We start from the raw sequence: 12,855 nt of genomic DNA, 5'->3' as shown, positions 1-12,855 counted from the left end.
CTATTCTTATTTGGATGATTACAGGGATTAAACATAGATGGTAGCTGTTTGGTCAAGGAGTGATGCCATCAAATTATATTTTCATGTTAAGTAGGATTTTTGTCCTTATTTTGATTGGTGGTCTTTAATTAATTTTAAAAAAGGCGCTCTGTTACGTACTGCATGTGGTTTGTTTTGTTAGGGATCTTATTTTTTGGGAGGCGTCTTCAGAAAGGCAAATGGATTTTCTTTGTGGTTTCCTTAGATTGTCTTTTTTCTTTGATTTTTTTCCTTAGATTGTCTTAATGTTTTCACTGAAAACTAGTTAATACTTGTTCTGCAAGAAGGCCTGATTTTTATATGGATTAAATGAAACGGGTGTTTCATGGAAGAGAATGCCTGGGGATGGAGAAGATAGCGTTTGAGCTCTGCTTTTCCATGTTGTTCCTCTTGTTCTTTACTGGAGGAAGAGGGTTAACCAGTTCTTCCCTGGTGGCCTAATCAGAGCGCTGAATCTGCCCCACCTTAAAGAACTGATGGTGCTTTCCCTAGTTTTAAGATGATGATATTCTATAAACTATCTTGTTTAAGCATTGTTTGCCTAGAACTAGAAATTCAGTGATCAATTTTTTCTTACACTATAAATCTAAGTCTTTGCTGTTACTTCCCCCCCATCCCACATCACCTACCAAATGGTTTTTTTTTAAATTAATTAATTAATTAATTTTTGGCTGCGTTGGGTCTTCGTTGCTGCACGTGGGTTTTCTCTAGTTGCGGCGAGTGGGGGCTACTCTTTGTTGCGGTGCATAGGCTTCTCATTGCGGTGGCTTCTCTTGTTGCGGAGCATGGGCTCTAGGCACACGGGCTCAGTAGTTGTGGCACACGGGCTCAGTAGTTGTGGCTTGCGGGCTCTAGAGTGCGGGCTCTAGAGCGCAGGCTCAGTAGTTGTGGCGCACAGGCTTAGTTGCTCCGCGGCATGTGGGATCTTCCCGGGCCAGGGCTCGAACCCGTGTCCCCTGCATTGGCAGGCAGATTCTTAACCACTGTGCCACCAGGGAAGCCCTACCAAATGGTTTTTTCTTCTTTCTTTTCCATTTTAAAGATCTTATCATGTACGTGTCCGTCATTGCTGGCTACATCAAAACCGTTTTGAATGTTGACAGGATGTAATATGAATAATGTAGTAAAGATAACTTACTCCTGTTCTTTTGCACAGGAAACCTGGCCCCGGTAAGACTTTTGTTAAGTCCAAGTACTTCTCTGAACTGCAGTTCCCTCACTTGTAAAATGGAGTTAATCGTTGGTAGTACCTGCTCTATCTCGCTCAAGAGATTGTTCTGAGGGTAAAATGAAATCATGAATGTAACGTAATTTTGTAAGTTGTAAAATAGTATGTTGTCAAGGATTTTAAAAAAGTGCTTCATTAAGAATGTAACAAATCTGGGTTTTTTAAAACTCCAAATGTTTAATGTACAGATGATCCTTAGCTTGAAGGGTGTCAGGCAACTTCATTTAAGATTGTTTTCTATCTTTCATTGGCCAGTGTTGTTTGATATCTTAGCCTTTTGGGGGAACATCAAATTCAAGTTTCAGAGACGTTAATCTTTTGTAAGTAAGACTACTGAATGTGCAGAAATGTAGCCTTTAACAGTCTGTCTCATATGTATGTTCCTATGAAACTTTCTTTAATGAAGCATAATTGCTGGGCACTTTAGTTCCTAAGTGCCCTGTCCTGAGGCTGGGAAAGGCATAGGCACCGTGAGGCCATGATCAGCAAAACGCTGGCCTGTTCACCTCTGAAACTTCCTCAGCACCACAGTGTCCTTGGGCCTTCTCTCCTCAAGCCACCTTGGAAACTGCAGTGCAGTTTATACTTTAGACGCAGATGGTAAGTTACACTGTCATATCATTTGACAGCCATTCAGATAGATTACCCGTGATGTGCCCGAGTATGGGCTACATGCAGAGGTTCGAAGGTGGGACCCATTGCCTCACTGGAGAATTGCTGGAGGCTCACAGTGTAGCGGGAGAAGCAGACCTGGTATCACTCAGTGCAGGTGGTGGGTGCTGCTAGGGGTACGCAGGAGAGTTTGGGAGCCGGCTTGGTGCACACAACGCAGCATTTATTCTCCTACGTGGCACTTAGAGTTTGTCAGGCAAGACAGGCAGTGAAAGGTTTATAAATTAAAGGAAGGGCAGTGAATTACCTGAGGCCTAGAATATGTAGATATTCTGGGCAATTTATAATTCCCCAAATCTGCATTTATCAGAACACGTCTATGGTCTGTTGTTTTGGATGGAGTACGGCCGTCCCTGTCTTTTGATTTAAGGAAGTCAGTTGACTCTTGTTGAACGTCGATGATATGACAGACACTGCTGGGTATTTTCACATATATCACTGTATGAGTTTCCTGTTTCTGCTGTAACAAATTGCCCCACACTGAGTGGCTTAAAACAACACAGATTTATTATCTTACAGTCTGTAGGTTAGAAGTCTGACTCGGGTCTCACCGGGCAAAAAACAAGGTGTCTGCAGGGCTGTGTTCCTTATTGGAGAATCTGGAGGAGAACTGCAGGAAAGCTCATTCAGATTGTCCACCGAATATATCGATAGTAGCTGGCACTTGTAGGACCGGGGACCCTGTTTCCTTGCTGGCTGCCAGCTGGGGGACTGCCCCCAGCTCCTAGAGGCGTCTTCCTGGACCTTGCTCGGAACCCCCTGGTCCCAGAGTCAGCAAGGGCTGGCCAGTCCAGGTGTCCCCTCTGCTTCATCTCTCTTCTTCTGCCTGGAGAAAGTTCTCTGCTCTTAAGGGCTCATGCAATGAGATTGGGCCCACCTAGAACCCCAGGATAATCCCCCTATCTAATACCCCTGTCTGAGGTCTGTAGCGAAGCCCCTTTAATGTGACAAATGTGACAAATCACAGGTTCCAGGGGATGCACATGGGCCTCCCACAATTACCCAATCCATTTATGACAGCGTCCAGTGACACTGTTATTGTCACCCTCAGTTCACAGAGAAAGAAAAGGCATAGATATTTTAAGCAAATTGGCAGGACCGTTAAGATCGCTGTTAAATGACAAAGTTCTTCTGACTCAATGTTGAGTTGATGGTGGGGTTTGTAGCAGCAGGTCAGTCAGAAGCAGAGTAAACTTTGTGTTTTGGAGTACTTAAGTGGGCCACTCTGATTACAGAAGTTTCGCCAAGAAGTCATCAGAGTAATTCCTTTGTTAGAAAAAACACCCACATGGGGGATTTGGGACATGAAGGACTCTTCCTCATGGGGTGAAGAGTGCATAATTCCATGTCCGGTTCTAGAATGGAAACAACTGAGTCAACCCAACAGGGATTCACATTCCTGAGCTTTAGAGAACCTGTTTCAAGGCTGAAGCAAAGCACAGTAAACAAAGTTCAATACTTTCGTTGATAGTTAGGAACGAGGTGCACCTTGCGGTCAAGGAAACAGCAGGTGATGGTCACCAGCATCGAAGACCAAGCATGATCTCATTTGATCGTGTAGGTGTTTTTAATAGTTTTTCATTAGGATTTTTTTTTTCCCTTCTATAGGAAAGCAGAATCTAGAAATTCTAAGGCTTTTAACCTGGCCTTCAGGAATTTACCAACTGCCTGATACCCTTTGCAGAAATGTTGTGTGTCTGTGCCTGTGTGTGTGTTTACCGGGGGGAGGACTTATAGCTTTCCGTTCTTTTTCGAAGGGGTTGGATTCCAAAAAGTTTAAGAACACGCTGCTTAATCTGATATTCTTGCCGGTCAAGTATCAGATTTTGTTTAAAAATTAAATACCCAATTTTAAACAAAGTTATACAGGCGCATAGTTTTAAGCGTCAAAAGTTCTACAGGATTTAGAACAAAACACCAGCAATCACCTACCCCACCCTTCTCCACCCTGATTCCTGCTCCCCAGGGACTTCCCCTTTCAACATTTCAGCTATTTCTTCCAGATTCTGGGTGAGAGACATCCTGCTAAGGAAGAAGACGATTTAGGTCACCTACCCACTCCTTGCACTGCCCACTTCTTTTTTCCTCTGTCCTCTCAGTATAATTATGTTAAAGGTTTTGGTTAAATATTCAGCAGCACTTATTATGATTATGGAAATATTATTCACAGCTGAGATATGTAGTCTATTTTGATTACATTTCCCTTCTTCGACAGTTTTTTTTTTTTTTTTCTTTTTCCTAGAGTTGAGAATTGCCCTGCTTTGTTTTGCTTAGCTTTCTGTGCTGTCGCTTCTCCCCCTTCACCCCCCAAAGCCTCGTTCTCCTCTTTGTATATTCACACACCAGAGGGCATCATCCAGTTTGTCCTTTTCTTAGGATAATTCTTCCTGAACCTCTCACCAGCCTGCTTTTCCTCTAAATTGGTTGCTTCCTAGACCTGCTGCACATTCCCTATCGCCCTGAGAATTCCTTTCACCTCTTTCCCGGGTAAGATGCCTCCTTCTAAAGTTTTCTCTCTTATTTTGGTTGAGCATGTTCACCATAGCTTTCCAAGAAATACACTTTTTTGAGATTTTGTATAATGTTGGAACGTTTTACTCTCGTTCAATTGATAGTTTGGCTGAGTATAGAATCCTGGGTTAGAAATCATTTTCTTGAAGAATTGGGAAGGCACTGCTCAGTTGACTTCCAACTTCATCGTGACAGTTGATGTGTCCAGAGCCATTCCTTTGTATGTGACCCGTGTTTTCCTCTGTGTGAGTTTTTAGGCTCTTCTTGATATTCCTCGTGTTTGCAGATGTCGTGGTGGCCGCGCCAGTGATGTGGATCTTGTCTCATTCATTGTGATGGGAACTGGGTGGGCCTCTTCCATCTGTAGACTGCCGGTCCTCTGTTCTGATCCTGAATCTCCTTAAATGTCTTCTCTTTTCCCATTTATTTGTCTTTTTGTTTTCCTTTTTGGGATTTCTCCAACTTCTCCTCTAAACCCTTCTCTGAATTTTGTATTGCTCTGATTATTTTAATTTCAAAGGCTCCTTTATAGTCCCTGAAAATATTTTTCAAAAATACCATCTTTCCTTGTTTCGAGGATGTGGTCAGAGGTTTTACTCCACCTGTATCCTGGAGGAAAGGTTTATCTTTTCATGGCTTTTCAGCTCGATTATCTAATAAAGCCCGAAGGATTTGAGAGTAGTTTCATGATACTTCTGTAGTTTGAAAGAAACATTTCTGTTCCACCCGTTATCTATTCTCTAATATGGAAAAAAGACTTAACTTTCAGTCCTTGGTGGTATTAGAAGGTAGCTTTTTTTTTTTTTTGGCCGTGCTGAGTGGCATGCAGGGATCTCTGTTCCCGACCAGGGATCGAACCCGTGCCCCTCTGCGGTGGAAGCGCAGAGTCCTAACCACTGGACCACCAGGGAGTTCCCTAGAAGATAGCTTTTGTATGTCCTCAAACACCTCCATTGAGAACACCTCTTTTCCATCCATGCCCACGCTGCAGCTGACTTTGCCTTCTGTTTTGTGTACTTAAGATCGTCCACCCAGTATTCTGTGAGGAGCCGCCACCAGTGAATTCAGGGTTTGGAAATCCAGTTTCCTTTTACCTGACCCAGTGTCCATGGTCTATGCAGCATCTCTGGAGGCAGTAGCACTGAGAAGGCTCCTTATGGTGGGTTGTACTTTCATCATAAATTTATCAAGAAAAGCAAAAAGAAGTAGTAAAAATGATGGGTTCTTGCTCTGGATGTTAGATAGTGGTGTGACAAACGAGGGTTTTTTTTTTTTTTTTTGGCCGTGATGCACGGCTTGTAGGATCTTAGTTCCCCGACCAGGGATCGAACCCGGGCCCTTGGCAGTGAAAGCGAGGAATCCTAACCACTGGACCGCCAGGGAATTCCCAAACGAGGGGTATTTTTTGCCATGGTAGGTGGAGCTAGGTTTGGGGACTGTCATCTAGTCTGGACCTTTCTGTCAGAAGGAGTTTACAGAAATGGCTTGTTGGCAGCGGGACACGGTGCCTCCTAGGTGGGTATTTCGTGAAGAGGTTTGTGGCGGATGTCCGAAGAGAAAGGAGAATACCTCTGAAAACTGTTTTGGAGCCATACTTTTTGAATGACTTTTGAAACCTGTACAGGGTTTTCCCAGACATTGACAGCATGTGATTCTGAGTTACTTTAACTGTGAGAGTCAGAATGGCTCTTGAGGATGTGAGGCATGATGCTTTCTTTTTAAATCCCCTCTTCCCATGAATACAGATTTGTGTGTTGGGAGGTCCTCAGTTACGTGAGATTTTTCTCTCCAGATGGGTTGATTGTTTGAGTCTTCTGTGCTTGAAGTGTGACCCTCTGTCTTAGTTTGTTCAGGTTGCCATAACAGAATGCCATAGACTGGGAGGCTCATAAACAACAGAAATTTGTTTCTCACAGTTCTGGAGGCTGGAAGTCCGAGATCGAGGTGCCGGCAGGTTCCTTGTCTGGTGAGAACCTGGTTCAAGACAGCATATTCTTGCTGTGTCCTCGCCTGGTGGAAGGGGCGAGGATGCTGACTAGGGTCTCTTTTATAAGGGAACTAATCCCATACAGGGGGGCTCCACCCTTATGACCTATTCATTTCCCAGAGGCCCCCCTCCAAATACTGAGACACTGGAGGTTACTGGAATTTTGAGGGGACACAGACATTCAGTCTGTAGGACCCTCTAAGAAGCTCAGACGTGCTGTGTCTTCACGATAAGGGAGACCAAATGGTTCAAAAAGGCTAATGTTAATAGCCTTTCGGAGTTTGTATCACCACCCCCATCGCTACCGGCACCGTTTGCTGAGCGCTTACTATGTCCTAGGCACCGTGCCAGACACTTTACATCTGTATCTCTTCTAGTCCGTTCAGCAACTTCGTGGGGTAGGTAATGTTCTCAATTTGCAGTTGCCAAAATGAGACGGAAGTCTCGTGGTGGCCAGGGTTAACAATACCGTATTGTGTATTTAAAAGTTCCTGAGAGAGTAGATCTTGAGTTCACATCACACACACACACACACACGCAAAAACTGTAACTACGTGCAGTGATGGACGCTAAGGAGACTTACTGTGATCCTTTCACAGTACACACGTGTCCAATCCTTATGTTGTCTGCCTGAAACTAATACAGTGTTGTTTGTCAGTTACATGGCGATGAAAACACTGAGGTGAAGAGGCAGGGAGGAACTCGCTCAAGGTCACGTAGTAGGTGGGATCTGACTAGCGTGTGGCCCGGCCTCCTTCTTTGTTAGGGCTTTCCAGCCACTGACGCCAGGTGACCGCTGTGCCCGAGAGCTGTTACAGTGCAGCCTCTCAGAGCCGGCCAGACCTGTCGCTGTTCCCGCTGTTGACCTGCATGGCGCTCCTGGCGCTCCTGGTGGGTCTTCGGTGTCTGTGCCCCTGCATCCCTTCCCTTCCCCACTCAGTGGTTCAGAGGGTGTGTGTGCAGGGGTCCCCGCCCAGGCAGCTGCACACAGTGGGGGGCCATGTGTACGGGACTGACCGTAGAGGCCGTGACAGATGCTGTCGGGGAGGGGTGCGCAGGACACTGGGGTTTCGGAGAGGGGGGTGGGCAGGCACCTGCGAGGGGGCGGTTCTGAGGGGGACCGTGCAGGGGGCGTTGGGTTTCCACGGTGGAACTGAGGCTCTGAGGCTTTCTCAGCTCTGAAGATTCCAGCCGCTTAGTCTCACTCCGACGCCTTTTCCTGAATTCTCTATTTCTCAGCGCAGAAAAAGGTGTCATGTCTGCGCCGTTAATTTCTGCAAGTCCTGCGTTTAGTTTTGGGCGTTCAGCAGATTGGGGCAGCCTGGGCTGTGAGAGAGAAGCCTGCATCTCCCGCCAGCGGGCCTCCCATCAGGCGCGGCGCAGAGGAGTGTCACCAGACGGGGGCCCCGAGCCTCCAGCTGCACAAAGACAGCTGCCACCAGCGCCGAGAGACGTTTCACCTGAAAAGACAAGACCCAGAATAGTTAGTGTGTCCCCCGAATGGGATAACCTCCCGGAACGGAAGGGTTTCTACTGATTCCCACCCTGCCTCCTTCCCGAGACTGGACCATCCTTCATACCACAGCAGGAGGCATTTCTGGCCATCTGTCAGTATCCATTGGGCCTTAGGCAGGGCGGCCAGCATCACAGGCCCTGTCGGACCGGGGCTGGCGTTCCGGCTCTGCCACCCACTCATCAACAGTGTGGAATCTTGGGCTGGTCCCTTAACCTTCCGTGAGCCGCGTCCATAGGAGGGCAGTGCAGTACCTGTCGCCAGAGGAAGAGTCCAGGATGGCCGGGCTTCCTCTCTGAGGGGAGCGGTGGACGTTGGGGGGGGGGCGTCCGGTGAGCACTGAGTGGAACGAGGCTGACTGGCCCTGTTTATAGTAGTTACAGCCTTTCCTCGTGAGGAGATGACGAGGGGTCCTCCTGGCCGGGCCACCGTGAGGTAGGTGAAAGAGCCTAGAAGAAGGTGACTTCGGGTAGAGCCTGGGGAGGAAGGAAGGGGGTTTGTTACTATAAATAGGTGAAGGTTGGGCTCTTCACTAGCAGCCAGACGCCTGCTTTATCTCGGGACTCCCTGAGTCGTGCACGGCGGAGCCGGGGGATTGTGTCACAGTGGGATTGGTGGCAGTTTCAATTCAGCTAAAGCTGCCGGTCGAAAAATGCATCGATGTGATGTGAGAAAGCTTGGACTGCAAAGCAGAGCTGAGTCCAAGTGCTGGGTCCGTAACTTGAACTGTGACTTCGTAGGTAAAGGGAGGTCCAGAGAACCCAGACGTTTTGTATTATGACAGTAAGAAAGGGCTCGGAGCATGTGCATTGGTTGTGTACCAGTTCATTTAAATGACCTCAAAGCACTTACACTGGAACAAGACTTGATTTCTCTCACTTCCATTACTTTACCTTCCTGGAACAATCTCATTATGATTCGAAGATTTTTGGGGGTCAGAATCACATGGTCCAGCTACCTGTCTTGGAGCAAATTTAGACACACACACATTTGTTTAAATATTTCGGGTGATATAGGCATAGACACATAGAGTAAAATGCTGAAGTTTGCACCCCTCCTCTAGGGTAACCACTGTTACTAGTGAAGCTTGTATTCCACACGTTTTTTGTGCATTATAAATATAATGGGAGTATACATATATATTTAATAATATCTACCGTTTATTCGGTATTCAGGACGTGTCTATGGAACTCCCTCTCCATGCCAACTCATTTTATTTTTAGAGCAGCCCTTTTTTTTTTAAAATTTTTATTTATTTATTTTATTTTTGGCTGCATTGGGTCTTTGTTGCTGCACACGGGCTTTCTCTAGTTGCGGCGAGCGGGGGCTACTCTTCTTTGCGGTGCGTGGGCTTCTCATTGCGGTGGCTTCTCTTGTTGCGGAGCATGGGCTCTAGGCACGTGGGCTTCAGTAGTTGTGGCACGCGGGCTTCAGTAGTTGTGGCACGCGGGCTCAGTAGTTGTGGCTCGTGGGCTCTAGAGCGTAGGCTCAGTAGTTGTGGCGCACGGGCTCAGTAGTTGTGGCGCACGGGCTCAGTAGTTGTGGCTTGCGGGCTCTAGAGCGTAGGCTCAGTAGTCGTGGCGCACAGGTTTAGCGGCTCCACGGCGTGTGGGATCTTCCCGGACCAGGGCTCGAACCCGTGTCCCCTGCATTGGCAGGCAGATTCTTAACCACTGCGCCACCAGGGAAGTCCCTAGAGCAGCCCTATTACTGTGACTGTTTTACAGTGAGGAAACTGAGGCACAGAGAGGTTGGGGGCCTTGTCCAACATCACACAGCCAGGAAGTGTTGGAGTTGGGGTGTGAGCCCAGGCAGCCTGGCTCCAGAGCTCTGAGCGATCATTCTGGATTGCGCATGGAAACCTCATGCTCGCAAACCTTGCCTCCAGCGAGAGTCCACGTGATATTTGTCAAAGTGGTGTGTCTACCTGAGGTTTCTTTACCTCTTTAAGCCTGAACCTAAATCTTGGAATTGTTCTAAACCCTGGCTGGGACCCCTTGAAGACTGAACAGAGGTACTCTTCAGGTTAGTCTAGCTGGTTGGAAGGTGGAGGGAGAAGGGGTGATATTGCCAGAGAAAAAGGCCAAGGTGGCTGGGCTCACTCCTCTGACGAAGAGGCCCTGGAGCAGCCTCATGACCTGGACCACTTGGACGGAAGAGGAAGAAGGAGACCTTTACCCGTGATGGGTGACCTTGACTGCACGAACAACCTGTGTGCTGGTCCTCTTCCTGGAGCAGATGGTACGAGGTGCCAATAAACCCAACTTCTGAGCCTGCCAGGGCAGGGCAGGTATTTGTCCAGCCCCCTGTGAACATAAGTAATGTTCTCACATTCTCACAGCCAGCCCAGTGTTCCAGGACCGCTTTCTTTTTTTTTTTCTTTGGACAAAAGTTCAGTTTGTCTCATAGGTCCCTTTCTGCTTATAACAGTGTCACAGATTAAAGTTTTGTTTTTGGTTCTGAAGTGGATTTAGAGTTAATAAAGTCTGCTAAAAGTACAACTGTGGGGTAGTGTAGAAAAATCACTTCCTTATTATGGAGCATATAATGTGAGTTAGAAGTGACCCATACCCAGTTGAACACTGGAAACAAATCTTGTCTTTTGGTAGCAGTCTGGATACCCCTGCGACTCGTGTGAATAAAAGGTACCCAGGTGCGGGGGTCACCAGTCTTCTCTTGGGGCGTCTTGTGTTCCTCCTTGCGGGGGAAGGTGGGCCGGGAGGAGGGGGCCCGCACCTGCTGAGCACGCAGTACTCGTCAGCTACCTCACATAAGTGTCCCATTTGATACAATCTTAGAGGTGAATATTTCTATTGAAGATGAAGACGGAGGCTTAGAGATGTTAAGAAAGTTGCTCAAGGTCACATAATTATAAGTGGAAAAATGAAATCCTTGATGAACTCAGGGGTTTGACCTCAAAGCCCTTGATCTTTCCTTAACACTTGGTTACTTCCCTGGACGGCGGGGGAGTGACTGAGAGCTCGAGGAAGTGAGGTTTTGTGGAAAGAGGGCCTGGAGAGGGAAGTCTCTCTAGACTTGGAATCTGCCTCACTGGGCTTCTAAGTTAGGGACTGACCATCTGGAGGGAAGCCCCTGGTTTAAGACTTTTCTCTGTGGAAATAGACAAAGAGCGACCACATGGGAAAGGCAAAAGCTATTTATTCAGAGCTGGCTTGTAGCAAGGGAGTCGGCCACAATCACTTGTGCCTGGCAGAGACCCAGAGGCAGGCAGAGGCATGGGCGAACTTCCCAGTGGAGAAAAGGGGGCTCAGGGTGCCTGATGGGGCTGGAGGCCTGGGGGGCTGGGGGGGTGTCTAGAAGGGGGGGCATTCCTTGTGACTGGTCAGGGAGCAGGTGGGACCTTCTGGGGTTGGTCCTGAGTTGGAAGCAGGACAACAGTTATGGAGTCCGTCGGTATTGATCGAGTCCTGGCCGATTTTCACAGGGGTGGCTGTTTGGCTTCCTGGCTTGTCACTAGAGACAGCAGTCTGCCCTCCTGCAGGTCTGACCCCCAGCAGGCTGGCTCCCGGGGCTGGCGGCTGTGGGCCGAGGGTCAGATCTCTGCTTTTATATGGTCTGGCCATTGTCATTGTATATTGTCTTTCATCTTTCTCTTGTTGGTAAAAATATAAAATAAAAAATTAGATGTGTTAGGAGTTGTTTGGACATCACGCCTTCTGGAAGAAGTTCTTCACACTCACATTCAGAGTGACTCTAAACTGTTGGGCTTGATCCTATTTTAGAGACTAGAGAACTGAAGCTAAGAGAGATTAGGCAGAACCCACAGTAGATGGTTAAGCTCAGACCTGAACTTGGTCTTCTAATTTCAAGTTTTGTTTTCTTTGGAGGCAAGCTGGTATGAAATATATATTGGTTTTGACAAGATAATACTTAGGCTCTATTTAGTCCTTCTCCTAGATTATAAGCCTTTTTTGGGGTGGGGATTTTTTGATTTAGAGAATTTTTTATTGAGAGTCTAGGACAGTCCTGAAAAGGCAATGCAGATCATAAAATAATGTAGATTTTTCTGCTTTTTACTCTCAAAACATATCTAAATTCTCTTTTGATGTTGCAAACCTTCTGCTATAAAGATATATTCTAAGGGAGAAGTCCAGGCCACTTGTCTTTTAAGGATTGCAATTTTCTTGGTAAGAGAAAGAGAACTTTGTTAGTAACCCTTTTAATTTGGGAAGGTCTTCTGTGTTCAGTGAACTGTATTTTCCATATGAGTTAGAAGATTGTCTTGAGACACAAATATAGTTTAGCAATGAAGTTCACTCCCTTGATAATTAAATTAGCTTTCCTTCTTTCCTTTATCCATTATAGTGATAGCATAAAATCTGCTTCTAAAGCCACTGGGTTTTGCTGTCATCCAGAGAAGGGTGACCCCCAAATATGGAGCATTGAATACCAAATTATAAATTTGGTCCAGAAAGATTGTGCATGGTTATTTTGATATTGTCAAACTTCCCACATATATGAACTGAATAATGTAATTCATATATGAATTGATTGTGTGTGTATGTGACTATAAACATATATTTATTTATTTATGATGTAGGAATCAAATAACACTGTGTAAATAGCCTTTCTTACAAATTCCAGGTAGCCCTCTTATTCCAAAAATGGGGAAATTTTGCATTCATCCTTAAAGCGTACACACGCTTATCTGATAGCTCTGCATTTTAACAATGATGTTACTAGTGTCATAGATCTATTTTGCATCTTTCCTACTCAGGTGGGGTTTCTTTGTTTGGTTTTTGTTTTGGTTATGGAGCTCGTGATAACCTGTGTGAATTCCCTTCCCCATCTTGGCCACATTCTCTTTGTGATGGGTCATCTTGCTGTCTCATTGGACTTTACTGTTTTTCTAACAGTGTGAGTTCAGGGCTCTGGGCCGAGAAG

The 12,855-nt window shown here is 46.3% G+C and overlaps 1 protein-coding gene across 2 annotated transcripts in view; it reads left to right on the top strand.

The window, feature by feature from the left end:
• The window catches only part of AFAP1 (actin filament associated protein 1), a 154,797-nt gene that overhangs the window by 3,915 nt on the left and 138,027 nt on the right, over positions 1-12,855 (top strand). The gene's annotated exons all lie outside the window — the stretch shown is intronic.

Source organism: Balaenoptera physalus (genome assembly GCF_965194825.1).
Source record: "Balaenoptera physalus genome assembly, chromosome: 5".
In the NCBI taxonomy this organism is placed as follows: Eukaryota; Metazoa; Chordata; class Mammalia; order Artiodactyla; family Balaenopteridae; genus Balaenoptera; species Balaenoptera physalus.
The sequence above is the reverse complement of the archived record's forward strand: the minus strand, read 5'-3'. Positions and strand labels throughout refer to the sequence as shown.